Consider the following 13,780-nt stretch of genomic DNA (forward strand, 5'->3'; position numbering starts at 1 on the left):
AGGGCCAAACCCCTCTCCCACCCTCAGCCTCACACTGAGAGTTATACCATCGGCTACCCTGGTTCTCAGCCCTGTGGACTCAGACACCATCAGCTATCCTGGTTCTCCAGCGTGCGGACAGCATATGGTGGGACTTCTTGACTTCCACAATAGGCTGAACCAATTTTCATAAGAAATCACCTCTTACATTTCTGTATATATCTTGTTGATTCTGTTTCTCTGGGGAACTCTAATACAGTTATATACTTACAACATTTTCTTTATCTGTTCATCTGTTGATAAACACTTAGTTGTTTCTATGTCTTGGCTATTGTGAATAATGCTGCAATGAGCACTGAGTGCTGATAGCTCTTTGAGATTCTGATTTCAATTCTTCAGAATATATACCCCAAAGTGTAATTACTGGACCCCATGGTAGTTCTATTTTTCATGTTTTGAGAAACCTCTGTACTTTTTTCCATAGTGCCTGCACCATTTTACATTTCTACCAGTAGTGTATGAGGGTTCTAATGTCTTCACATCCTGGTCGATGCTTGTTATCATTTTTCTTTTTTGTACTAGCCATCCTAAGAGGATGGTAACTGCAACGTTCATAATGTGCTGGATCTCTGGTTTACATCATCTAAATCCTACCTGGAACTTTAATCCCTGGCCAGTCTCTGGGACCAATACCATCCTTTGGTAGCCTTCCTTTTATTCTATGTAGGTAACAAAACAGCTTAGTGTGGTGGATCAACTGCAGAGAAAAAGATGCCATATCCTTAGCTATGAGATTTGAAAAGCTGTAGGAAATAGAGGCAATTTGCACCAATTTGTACTGTCTGCAAATCAGTATATCAGGTATTTATTCCTAACGTGATTAGTTGGGGAGGCAGAGAGGGATCCTAGATAGCAGGATGCAATCATTTTTGTCATTGACAGACAAAATAGAGTCAGGAAGGCCCAAAGGAGAGGAAGTTCACATTTACATGTCTGAAATAAGAACTACTTCCAAGGACTTTCTAAAAACCCTTTTGTGTTCTTCACATATCTCTTACATTGATAAGATTTATCACTAGACATTCTCTAGGACTATAGAAATTCGGACAAGATGTTCTTGGAAAGAACACTTGCCCATTAATGTCATCTGCAACAACGAGCTGACAGCAGCTCTGGCTTTGAACCTCTGGAAACAATGAACTCTGTTTCTAAGCAGCTCATCTAAATCTGCTAATAAAAGCTCCATTTACCCTTCCCTCACCGAATGTACTGGTGGCTTGCCATTCCACACATTCCAGGTTATAATCCTTATTTCTATTCCTGAGTAAACTCAGCATATTCAGAGTAATTTTCTCTAGTGTCTTTTTTTTTTTTTTTTCAGGTTGACAACAAAACTGCACAATGTTCTAGATGTGATTCATCTGCTTACAAATATGTTATACTTTTATTGAAGGTATCCATCAAGATGATGTAACTCCATCAGAACATTATGCTTTTGTTAAAATAACCTGGGTTTTGTTTTTTTTTTTTTGTTGTTGTTGTTGTTTTTTTTTTTTTTGGAACTTCAATACAGAGTAACTGAGTTTGTGGTCTTTTTTACATGAACCATTATCAAGCTTGGCTTTACAATGCATTCTGGGGTATGATCTTCTCTGAGTTGTAAAAGCAGGGTTCTTTTATCTTAAGTATCTTTGATAGATTATTAGGTCTTGATACTTTCTGTAACAAATTAACTCTTCCTTGTAGTTTATCTACAAAGTTGATAAACATCTTTTACATATTTTTCTAGGATGTTGATAAAACATTGATGTTATATTTCCTGCCTATCCACATTTTCTGCGAATTCATAGTTTTCCATCTTATCCAAGGTTGATACCTGTAACACATCCACTATCTATCAATGTTACAAGCCTGTTTTCTGATACAGCCATTAATTTGACAGGACTTATTCTTAATGAATTTATATTGCTTTATAGTAATCACTACTTTCTGCAAGTGCCCACAAATCATTTGTTTGATAGTCTATTAATAAACTTTTATGGAAGAATGAAGTAAACACATTGGTATACTGCTTTCAGAAAACATTAGGTACTGTTTCTTTAATCTCTTAGAAACATTTTTATTGTTTATATTTTTCTCCAAATTAAAATTAATTATTTCTGGGAGCCCATAGGCAAGGTCTTTTTAGTATGATGAATAAATACAAATTAGTAACACGAATTATCTGGGGGTAGAAACAAATGAAACTTTTTTCCATGTAGGGCTTCTTCCATCTTTTTTAAATCTGGAGAAATATCAAAGCATAGGAAATAAATAAAATCACATAATCTTACAAGATTGTGATTGCATTCAGTGGTGAGTACTAGAAACCTGAAAAACTGTGGCTTAAATTTGGGGTTCTGTGTGCTTGTTTTTCTTCAGTAAAACCTCTGGAGATGGGCGTGGCATTCCAGGATGCTGGTGGAGACCCAGGCTCCTCCATCCCGCTCACTTCACGGCGGTAAGATGGCTGCTCCACCGTCAGCCTTGTATGTACATCGCAGACAGGAAGACAAGGTATGTGCCCACTCTTCTGGCATTTGATGGGAATAAATATACATAGTTTAATGTTTCATCTCATAACAGGATTATAGGCATTGTCATCTGTCATTTACAAATAAAAAAATGGCAACTCAATTTCTCGAGGAACACAGCTAGTAAAGAAGGAAGTCTGGAATTTATTTACGCATTTCTTTAACTCCCAGGCTCTTGTTCTTTCTAATATATGAGCAATGATGTAAGAGGTGTGTGTTTCACTTATAAAAGATAACAGAGTTCTTGTTTTTTTTTGTCGTGTTTGACCCAAGATCCAAATTTTGGTATCTCATATGACTCCCATCTCTTTGGATTCATAACCTGAATTGCTTATCCCTACAGCAGGGCTTTGCTGATGTGGTCTGGCACCTACCTCTATTAGGTTTGCCTGGAGGTGGTGGCAGTGATAAGGCTTGTTAATGATTACTGGACTCAGTCCCAGATTCAGTGAGTCAGACTCTGGGGGAGTAGGACCCTTGAAAATCCATTTTTAATAAGCTGGACAAGTGAATGTCATGACCATTAACCTTTTGGAACCATTGTACTAGAGGATAATTTTCCACTGAGAACAAACTTATTTTCTGAGTTGCAGCTGCTTCCTGGCCACACTATACTTTGGGCGAAATTAAGCAAGTATATTGGAGGGAAAACTTTCTCTTTGCCCTCTGAAGGTTTGGTGAAAATCTGCTGACAAAAGGCAGAGTAATAGGAGAAAAGACATACAAATTTAACATGCATGGGGAGGGAGTGGTGGTGGTGGCAATCAGAGCGAATACCCCGTAATACAGTGTGGAATAGAAGCTTAAGTGTTCTTTTTCATTGGGGCGGGGCGGCGGGGTGGGGGGGTTGGTGCGGAATGTAGACAGTTCTCTTGAGGGGCAGTAAATCATTAGGAAGCATGAAAATGGACCCAGGAGACAGAAATTAACTTGCAAATGATTCTCTTTGGAATTGGAATGAGTTCCAGAGTCAGACAATTTATTAAAAGCCCCCTCCAGATGTGGTTACATTTCTCAATCTTCTATTCTGCAATAGTAATGAGATTTTAGGGAGGGGATGGAAAGCAATTGTTCCCTTAGGTAGGTCGAATCTTTATGCAGATAAAGGAAAAGTCTCTTCCAGTGTCTGTTAATCTTCAAGGGCCTTTAATTCAAAATAGTCAGTATACTCAGGGTCCTATATTTGGGGATAAAATTCTCTTCAATATAAAATCCTCCTTCAATATCACCCTGTCTTAGAGCAGAGAGTCTCTTATCTCTATTCTGGGAAGTAATTCCATGCCTACTGGAAGAAATGAGGGAATGATTCATGTTAACAGATATAGTTGGTTGAGACTGTTTTGTTTTTGAGGTAATACACTGTCCTGGCTGGAATTTTGGATCCTGGAGCCAGAATGACTAGGTTTAAATCCTGACTACACCACTGAACTGACTGTAAAAACTTCAGCAAATAACTTAACTCTCTCTATCTCACTTTTCTTAACTATAAAATGGGGTTAACAATCATACCTACTATCTGGGGTTTGCGACATCCCGGATAAAGATTAGGGTCCCCAGGCAGAATGTGTTGCAAGAGAAACACAGACACAGACACAGGAATAATTTTAAGAGAGCGGGGAAATCAGGGGACCACCAGCACTCTGGGGCCAAGATGGCAGGGACTGAAACACAGCACTTGTATTTTGCAGCATGGCAAAGAGAATAAAAAGCAATGATCTCATGTGAAAAAATCATGGGATACAATGATCAAAGGTCTCGGGGGCTTCCCCCCAAATCACGAGGTGTCCTAGCTAATTTCCTTCTCCTTTCTAGAAGTAAAAAACACATAATTTTCAGTAGGTACAACCATTTTGATCAAGGTAAACTAATTTTATCCCAAGCTCAAGCTATGTACATGGATATCAATCTTTAACTTCAGTAGCTGTGACCCATTTGATCAAGGAACAAAAAGCTATAGGCTTTCCACTGGGAGACTGGTTTTACATGCTGAGGCACTGTGGAGAGAAAGGGAGGAGGAGGAGCTTGGCCCAGTGTTCTAAAAACGGAAGCCTTGAGACCTTTCTCCTGGGCTGACGTATTGCAATCTGCCTCTACAGCCATGAGAAGTTTTCATGTGAGGCCGTTCCGTGGCTTTTCAGGCATGAGACCCCTTGGGCTCTGAGGTTGGAGCATGCTTTGCTGTACTCCCAGATTGTTGATATATGTTCCCCAACTAGGCAGTTAACATCTGCCCTTATTTCAGGCTTCTGCTCAGGCAATTCCTTCACCTCCTTTCCTCTCACAGCCTCAGACACAGCATCCCTAAGTCGCAGTGGTCCTAATCTCATCAGCCTACCTCATATGATTGATATAAGGATGAAAAGAGTTAATACATGCAAAACACTTAGAGCAGCATCTGGTATGTGTTCAAGTGTTAGCTATTAATGATGCTGTTATGATCTTCAGGTCAGAGTTTCAATACTTTTGTGGATGGAGTGTCTTCTACCTTATGTTAAGGTTGCATATCGCCCTTCTATTTTTATTTTTATTTTATTTTTCCTGATAAAAGGATGTGTGTGTAGGGGTGGGTAACAAGCAGAGATAGAATGGATCTACATGATTATCTTCATTACTGGCAAAACAGTTTATGGCATAGACTGTATTCGTGGCAAAGCACAGAGCTTGCTGAGATCGCTGCAGACTTCCCTCATAGTAGAGTTCAACAGAGGTTAGTTCGCTGGTTTTCAGACACCACCTCAGAACAAGCAAGAGGATTAGGAGTAGGTCACAGCTTCTTTGACATTCAACTGTTAAACAGGAATGCTATCAAATTCCTCAGTTATCTCAGAGGAAAGTGGACAGAATAATTAAGCTATTTCTATGGTTTAGCATTTTAAGCTCTTAAGAGAATGAATTATGTTAAAAAAAAAACTACTATTGCAGCCTGTAGTTTATGTAACTATGATCCCTGAAGCTCCTACTGCTTTTAGTTGAAACATGTACAGTAATCCAAAAATTCATGAAAGGGGTTGATCATGAGGTGGTAAGTTACTTTTATGCATGGTGGAAACAATGCACTCAACAACTTTAGTCCAGTGATCTGGGTGGGCAGAAGACAGAATCGGAGAGCTTAGTTTGAATACCTATTTAAATGTATTGAAGCGGGGAGACTATTCTTGGTGTGATGCTGAGGACAGGTGAAGGTATAATGAATCTGTCACGGCCATAAGGAAGGAAAGTTCCCCCCCCCCAAAAAAAATTACTGATGGTTTTGTTGGGTTGCAGTTTGAAATGTCAGTTCTTGGTGTGCTCATGGCTGAAGAATGACCAGACGCACCAAAGTAAGGCAAGCATGAAAATCATGTCTATTTAGGAGAAAAAAGATAGGATCATAGAGCAAGGGCAACATATAGGCTTACAGAGTGAGATGCATATGCCACAGATGATGACCGGACCCTTTATCATAGGAAAAGAGGGCAAAAGAGAGACCTTGCTTATGGCCTTGTTTTATAGTGTCTGGATTGGGATGTCCCTCATGGCTCAGATGTCACCATGGAATCACTGTGATTGGATAGTTGGGAGTTATATGACCCGAGTCTTACTGCACATGCAGATCTACCATGAGCCCCTGTGAAAGCTGGCTGTTTTGGGTCACTTTACAGACTCTATCGTATCTATGCTCCTTGGCCCGTGGGCCAGGGAGTCCTCTGCATTCTGTTGCAGTTGGCGTACCAAGTTCTGATTGGCAGATTCATAGAGTATTCCCTCCTCCCCTAGGTATGGCAGTTACTAGGGACAGGATTAAGGTAGAGTGGACTCAGGACAGGGGCCCACTTTCATCCCTAGGAGATGCAGAATCCCTTGTTATGTATCTAACAGTTTCTGATCATCAAATCAAATGGACAATTCGAAGTTCCCATTTTCAACTGACTATTCAGTATCATCTGACATTGCTATCACCCCCACCAAAAAGGAAACCCAAAAACCAAAACACAACTTTTCTGCAGGGCCTGGAGGAGGGGAAAAATGAGAGGTAATTCAAAAGCTAGAAAGAATCAGTTATACAAGGTGAGTAAGTTCCAATGTGACTATAATTAACAATACTGTATTATATACTTAAAATTTGCTAAGAAGGTAGTTCTTAAGTGTTTTTATTACATATACAACTATGTGAGGTGATGGATATATTAGCTTAATTGTGGTGATTATTTCACAATGTATACATATGTCAAAGCATCAAGTTGTATATCTTAAGTATTCACAATTTTTGTCAATTATAACTCAAAGCTATAAAAACATTTTTCAGGGTCTTAGACCTCTTTTCTATGTATCTGGATGATCTCATATAGTATTATAGTATTAAATATCATCTGTGTAAGCAGATGACTTCAAATTTATATACTGGCCCCAATTTTCCTCCTGAACTCCAGATTTGTATATATAATTTCCTATCAGACAAAACCACTTGGATGGCTAGTGGTTACCTTCTTGTAGCTCAGACTAATTCCCACTACTCATATTCCTTTCTTTCTTCTGTCTTCTTGCCTGCATGAAAGAAAACTCCACTTATGCTATTGCTCAAGTAGAAACAAAAATAAAAACATTTGGAGTTATTCTTACAGCTCTCCTCTCAGACCTTACTTCCAATCCACCAGCAGATCCTAATATTCAAAACATGCCAAATCCAACCACTTCTACTGCTTCTTAAACTACTCTACTCACAAATCATCTGCTTCCCTTCATGGATGACTGTAAAGGCTTTGTATCTGGTCTTTATGATTTCACTCTTGCTCCTATGAACAATTGCCTTTTCTTATTTTCTGCCCCAGCAGCCAGAGTGAGCTTTTAAAAAAAAATTATCTGTTTTGAAATAATGATAGATTCACAGGAAGTTGCAAAGTTAGTACAGAGAAGGTCCCATGTAGGCTTTACCCAGTTTCCCCCCTGGTTACATATTACATAACTACAATAAAGTATTGAAACCAGGAATTTGACATTGTTGCAATGTGCATATTCAGTTTATTGAGCTAAGGGAAAAAATGGATGCAAAACTAATGTAAGTATAGAGGGTTTATTTGGGCCACGTTTGTGGACTGCAACCTAGGAGCATAGTTTCATGTTGTGAAATATGGTCAGATTAGTAGCAGTTACAAGTGGGTTTTTAAAGGAAAAAAGAAAGACAGTTCCTTAAGCTGTTTACCAAGAATTACATTAAAATAACATGAGCTATTGATTGGCTATGCATTGTTCTTTGTATCACAAATCCAGGAACATGATGACAATGGGTGAGGCAGCTAGTCGGGAAACTATAGGGAAGAAAAGAAAGAAGAAAATGCCTTTAAATAATTGCCCCTTTATATGGGTTGGGGTGGGCATGACAGAAGTCCCATATTCATGTCTTTCTGAGCCCTCCAAATTTTGCATACCTCATATCTCAGACACTCTGAGCTATTTTTCTTCTCTCAAGTTTCATATCATTTTATGACATGTAGATTTGTGTAACTACCACTGCAATCAAGATGTAGAACTATTCCATCATCACCGAGATCTCCCTCATGCTACCTCTTTAAAACCTATGTCTCTTTGTTTTCTGCCCATCGTATAATTGCATTGTTTCATTTTAATATTTACTGTTGTGTTTTAAGAGTTCTTTATTCTAGATATGAGTCCTTTGTCAGATACGTGGTTTGCTAATATTTTCACCCAGTGTCTATCTTGTCTATTCATTCTTTTTTTTTTTTTTTTTTTTTTTTTGAGACAGAGTCTCACTCTGTTGCCCAGGCTAGAGTGAGTGCCGTGGCGTCAGCCTAGCTCACAGCAACCTCAAACTCCTGAGCTCAAGCGATCCTCCTGTCTCAGCCTCCCGAGTAGCTGGGACTACAGGCATGCACCACCATGCCCGGCTAATTTTTTCTATATATATTTTTAGCTGTCCATATAATTTCTTTCTATTTTTAGTAGAGATGGGGTCTCGCTCTTGCTCAGGCTGGTCTCGAACTCCTGAGCTCAAACGATCCGCCCACCTCGGCCTCCCAGAGTGCTAGGATTACAGGCGTGAGCCACCGCGCCCAGCCTTGTCTATTCATTCTTTTAACGGAGTCTTTCTTAGAGCAATTAGAGTGATACTTTAAAAATATAAATCTGATTATGTTACCCTCAGGCTTAGGGCCACTCTTCTTTCTGGCTTGAGGACTCTTCCTCTATAGGTAGCTAGCTCATTTCCTCACTTCATTTAGGTCTCTGTTCAAATGCTGCTTGCAGAGAGAAGCCGCCTTCTCCATTCCTTCCTGTCCTCTTGACCTTTTTCTATCTAGTGCTTACACTATCAGACATTGTTTCTATTGGTTTCTTTCGCTAGAATATATGGTACTTTAAGACAGGGACTTTGTCTGTTGTTTACTGCTTTATCTTCAACATCTGTAACAGTGACTGGAACAAACTAGGATGTTACTTAATCATTTGTAGGTTAAATGAATGGATTTCTATGAAACATTGCCAATGTTTTTAATACTGGCCAAAGTGTATATCACATGTGATAAAACTTATTAAAAAACTAACTTCAAGGGAAATACTTGTCTTTCTTGAAAAGCTGATATATTAGTCAGGGTCCCAACAACAGCTGATGATAGTTTGAGGGGAGTTTGATAAGTGGATTATTTATTAAAGGTATGGGCAGGTTGTTAAGAAACCACAAGAGATGTGTAAAATCTCGGGTGAGTGATGTCCAGAAGTTACTGCCCCTGGGCTGGAAGGCGGGAGAGTCATGGGATGCGTTGTCTCAACAGGATGGGGGGTGTCATCAATCTGAAATGAACTTGCACAGAGGGATCCAAGGGAGTAAATACTCTGACCTCCCTCTCTTGTGGTTCTCTGAGCTCTTGCTGGGCTCCCAAGGAGCTAACCTAACCAGAAGCTGGAGTGAAGGGAAGCACACAGGCCAGCCTCTTTAAGCACAGAGCAGGATGAAAAAGGATGGAGAAAAAATCTGGAGGGGCAAATAGAAATTGGCATAACTAGGATGCTACTTTCTATCTTGTATCCCATTAGTTTGCTGGCTACAACCACTATCAATATGTCACCTTTATAACTATATGACAGACTTCTTCCAGAAGTCATTGGTGTACACAGAATGTGATCAGAGGCACTCAATGCGTGATGGGTTGTCATCCCTTTGCTTTAGTGCCTGCTGCCTTTTATTTCCTAGGGCTGCACTAAGTTCTCCACCTCTGTGACTTGTAAGCATCTCCAGACAGTAACCGCCAGCTCTGCCCAGCAGGAAGGCTCTGCTCCACTATATGGCCAGCTCTTCAGAGGGGTTTCCTGTAGCAGAGCTGCTGGCCCTTGGTGGTATGGTTGTGTATTTTCCTATTGCTCTTTCCTTTTAGCTGGGAGTTGGTTGGTAAGGTTTAGTTGAAGGTTGGTACCAGAGAGAATAATTTAGGGGTGGTCAGGCAAAGGCACAGCCTCACACTGGACCTGTCACTATTATTTCTTCAGATGTGCAGGTCTCCTTGCCCTGTCTGATCCACTCTACTAGACTTCAGTTTTCATGTTAGTTTTCTTTCAGGGATCCGTTTGTCTTTTCTTTCTGTCCAGGGACTTCTCCAAAGACTTCTAGACAAATGGATAGTTAGCCTATACCGAGATATAGCAGGCTAAGGTACACGAAGTATCTCTTAATGGGCTGAGATCAAATCCTCTACCGCAGGAGAATGGGGGAAATGGGCTAAGTTGGGAGCATAACCTACATGGTGTTTGCATTTTTACTTTATTTTCTAACTTGGAAATTTTTCCTTATTGGCAAATACAGACCTTTTTTGTTTGTCTCAGAGTATTCCTTTTATACAGATACATTCCATTATATGAATATACCATTGTTTAATATATTGAATAGACTATAAGATTAATTCTAATCTTGTTATTAAAGTGACACTATGAATATAACTTTACACATATCTGTACATATGCATGAGTACACTTGTAGGAAAATGACTATAAAGTGATACTGCTGAGTCAGGGATACATACATTTACAGTTTTGATAGACATAGTGAAATAATTTATTCTTCCATCAAAACTATGTGAGGATGTTCCAATCCTTATCCTTTTTTTCACCTTTTAGAGGCATTTGATGCCTCCAGTTTCTAAGACCATCTAGGGTTCTGGAACTTGACATGGCTTTCTTATGGTTGGTTTTTCAAGTTCATCCCACTTTATCAAATCAGCTAACTAAGGATTATTTAACTGTCTGCTTTATAGTTTCCAAAACCTTTTGTTGACAGTTCTCATCTATTTATCTTTTTTCCTACTCTATATCCATGTGGGCAATGCTTTACTATTAATATTCCTTTATAGTCATTTTGGTGGGGTTTCAGAGAGAACCTTGATGAATGTGTTCAATCCTCCATGTTTACTTAGAGGTGCACACATTCTTACACTTATTCCTACATATTTTCTTTTTCCTCTTGTAAAAGTCACTTAAATTATATTCAGGCTGGTTATTTTATATATAGAATATTCTTGATTTTTATAACTAATTTCTAGATACTAAATTTTAATTTTGTAATTTTCCAATTGAGTGTCATTTAAAAATAGTACAAAATTTATTTTAAAAAGGCTTTCTAGGAGAGTGAAATCACCAAAATGGTGGCCTTAGAAGCAAGCTGGCTTCAATTCTACCCCCGTCAACAGAAAACCAAAAACAGATAAACGGTGCTGAGATTATCACCAGCAAATATCTGAGAACTCAGAGATGAAGGTGAGACAGTTCCTGGGACCACAGAGGAGAAGAAGAAGAAGAAAAAAAACTTGGTACAGACAGTAAGAGAATGGGACTTTTATATTCACAATACCTTTTCCCCAATCTGTCAGGTGCCAAGAGTGCAGAAAAATTTCCCCTGACCCATGGTTACTATACTGGAAAGAGTGAGATTGAGGTAGACAACCAGCTTCCCCACCATGTTGGGTTTCCTGGCAGGAGCCGTGTTTCTTTCTTAACCCTCTGGAAGCATTACAAGTGCCTGAAGGGAGAAAAATACCCGAGGAAAGCCAGAGACAAAAAAGGGAAGCAAGGACTAGCATCCCTAGACCAGAGAACTCTGCTTTGTATCTTGGCCAAAGGAGATGCCAACTTAGAGTGGCTGTTCAACAGTGCCACATGGTAGGAGGTATGTTTCATGGGTCTCCTGGGTGCAAACCCCTAGCCAGTCTTTCCACACTGTGGAGATAGCCCCTTGGGACCTCCCTCATCAAAAATAGGTAGCATTCTAAGTTGGCTAGAGTCAAAGTAAACCTGGGCCTAAGGCACCAGTTAGTGCCAAAAAGGAGTCAGTGACCCAGAAAAGAAAAGAAAAGAAAAAAAAAAAAAAACAAAAAAACAAAAAAAACAAACATTCCATAGGTACATGGCAAAGAAATCTCTAAGCCAATGTATACAAATAAAAACTAAAAGAACTTAGACAGAAGACTGGAGTAAATAATCCTTCAATGCAAAGAAATAGATATATATCTACAAGGAACAATAGCAAACGGGGAATCGTGACCTCCCCAAATGGACAAAGAAAGCAAGGAGCCAATGACTAAGCCCAACAAGATGATGATAGGTAAGTGCTCTGATAAAGAATTCAAAATAGCAGGTTTAAGGAAACTCCGTGATCTCCAAAATAACACAGGCAACTCAAATTTATCAGAAATTTAACAAAGAAATTAAAATAAAAAAACCCAGAAATATTATAACTGAGAAATATATTTGAATGGAAAATTCATTAGAGGCTCTCAACAGCACAATAGATAAAGCAGAAAAAAGAATCAGTGACCTCAAAGTCAGGCCATTGGAAAATACACAGAGGAGAGCAAAGAAAAAAGAATTGGAAGGAATGAAGAATGCTTGTAAGATGTAGAAAAATTGCCTCAAAAGAGAAAATCTAAGATTAGTGTTCAAGAAAGAGCTGAGCAAGAGCAAGGGATAGAAAGCATATTCAAACAAATAACAACAGAAAACTCTCCAAAACTTGAGAAAGATATAAATATCCAGGTACAGGAAGGTCAGAGATCACCAAACAGGTTAAATCCAAATAAAACCCAAATCAAACTCTCAAAGGTTAAGGACAAAGAGAGGATCCTAAAAGCAGCAAAAGAAGAAAATTACATATAAAAGAGCTCCAATTTTGTCTGGCAACAAACTTCTCAATAAAAATCATACAGATCATGAGGAAGTGGGATGACATATTCAAAGTGCTGAAAGATAACTGTCAACCAAGGATTTAATAGCCAGCAAAGCTTTTCCTTAAACAGGAAGGAGAGAGAGTTTTTCCCAGACAAAAACAAGCTGAGGTAGTTCATAACCACTAGAACTGTCAAACATGAAATGCTAAAGGGAGTTCTATAATCTCAAGGAAAACATTAATGTGCAAAAACTTTTTTGAAGGTGTAAAACACACTGATACTACACTTGATCTTAGCCAAAGGGTTGAGAAGCCATAAAACCCCACTAATGAGAGTAAGCACACAGACCAACTCAGAATACTCTACCACTGTAATTGTAGTATGCAATCTACTCATAATTCTAGTATGAAGACTGAAAGAAAAATCTATCATAAACAATAGCTACAGAAATCTGTTAAGAGACGGGCAATATAAAATATGTAAATTGAGACAACAAAAAATCAAAATGTGGGGGCAAGGGGTAGAGTCAAAAATAGAGTTTTAAAGCTTTTTCGTTATTATTTTTTTTTTTTTCAATTTAATTCGTTATTTTTTTTCTCTGTGATCTAAGATAAGTTGTCATTGGTTGAAAATAAAATGTTATCTCTATAAAGGTGTGTTTTTGTAAGCCTGGAAAGCTATAACCTATAACAAATACACTAAAAACAAAAAGAAACAAATTAAAAAGGCTTTCCAGGTTACTTTGAAAGATACCCAAGTTTGGAAACCATTGACTTAAACACCTTTTCATTATATTTGAAAAATTGAGTCTTCTCACTTTCACTATGAATTATCCTAATGTAAGCTTATTAAGAACAGAGGTTATAGTTTAATTATTCCCAGTAAATGCCTAGTATAATTTATCCATTCATCTATTTATCTGTTGGACACATAACACCTGTGCAAGTTGAACAAAGGAGTTTTCATACATGCAGGGACTGTTAACAACAACATGCACAAAATTTAAAGCTAAATAGCTCATTGATATTTATATTCAAATAGGACACTTAATAGAACCAAAAGATGGACTCGAATCATGGGCATTCT

At 38.5% G+C, this 13,780-nt stretch overlaps 1 pseudogene; it reads right to left on the bottom strand.

Annotated features, from left to right (window-relative positions):
• Positions 1-12,871: 12,871 nt before the first annotated feature.
• Positions 12,872-13,010, bottom strand: LOC138380957 (U2 spliceosomal RNA; annotated as a pseudogene).
• Between the last annotated feature and the right edge of the window lie 770 nt (positions 13,011-13,780).

The sequence above is a fragment of the Eulemur rufifrons genome, chromosome 2 (genome assembly GCF_041146395.1).
Source record: "Eulemur rufifrons isolate Redbay chromosome 2, OSU_ERuf_1, whole genome shotgun sequence".
Lineage (NCBI taxonomy): Eukaryota > Metazoa > Chordata > Mammalia > Primates > Lemuridae > Eulemur > Eulemur rufifrons.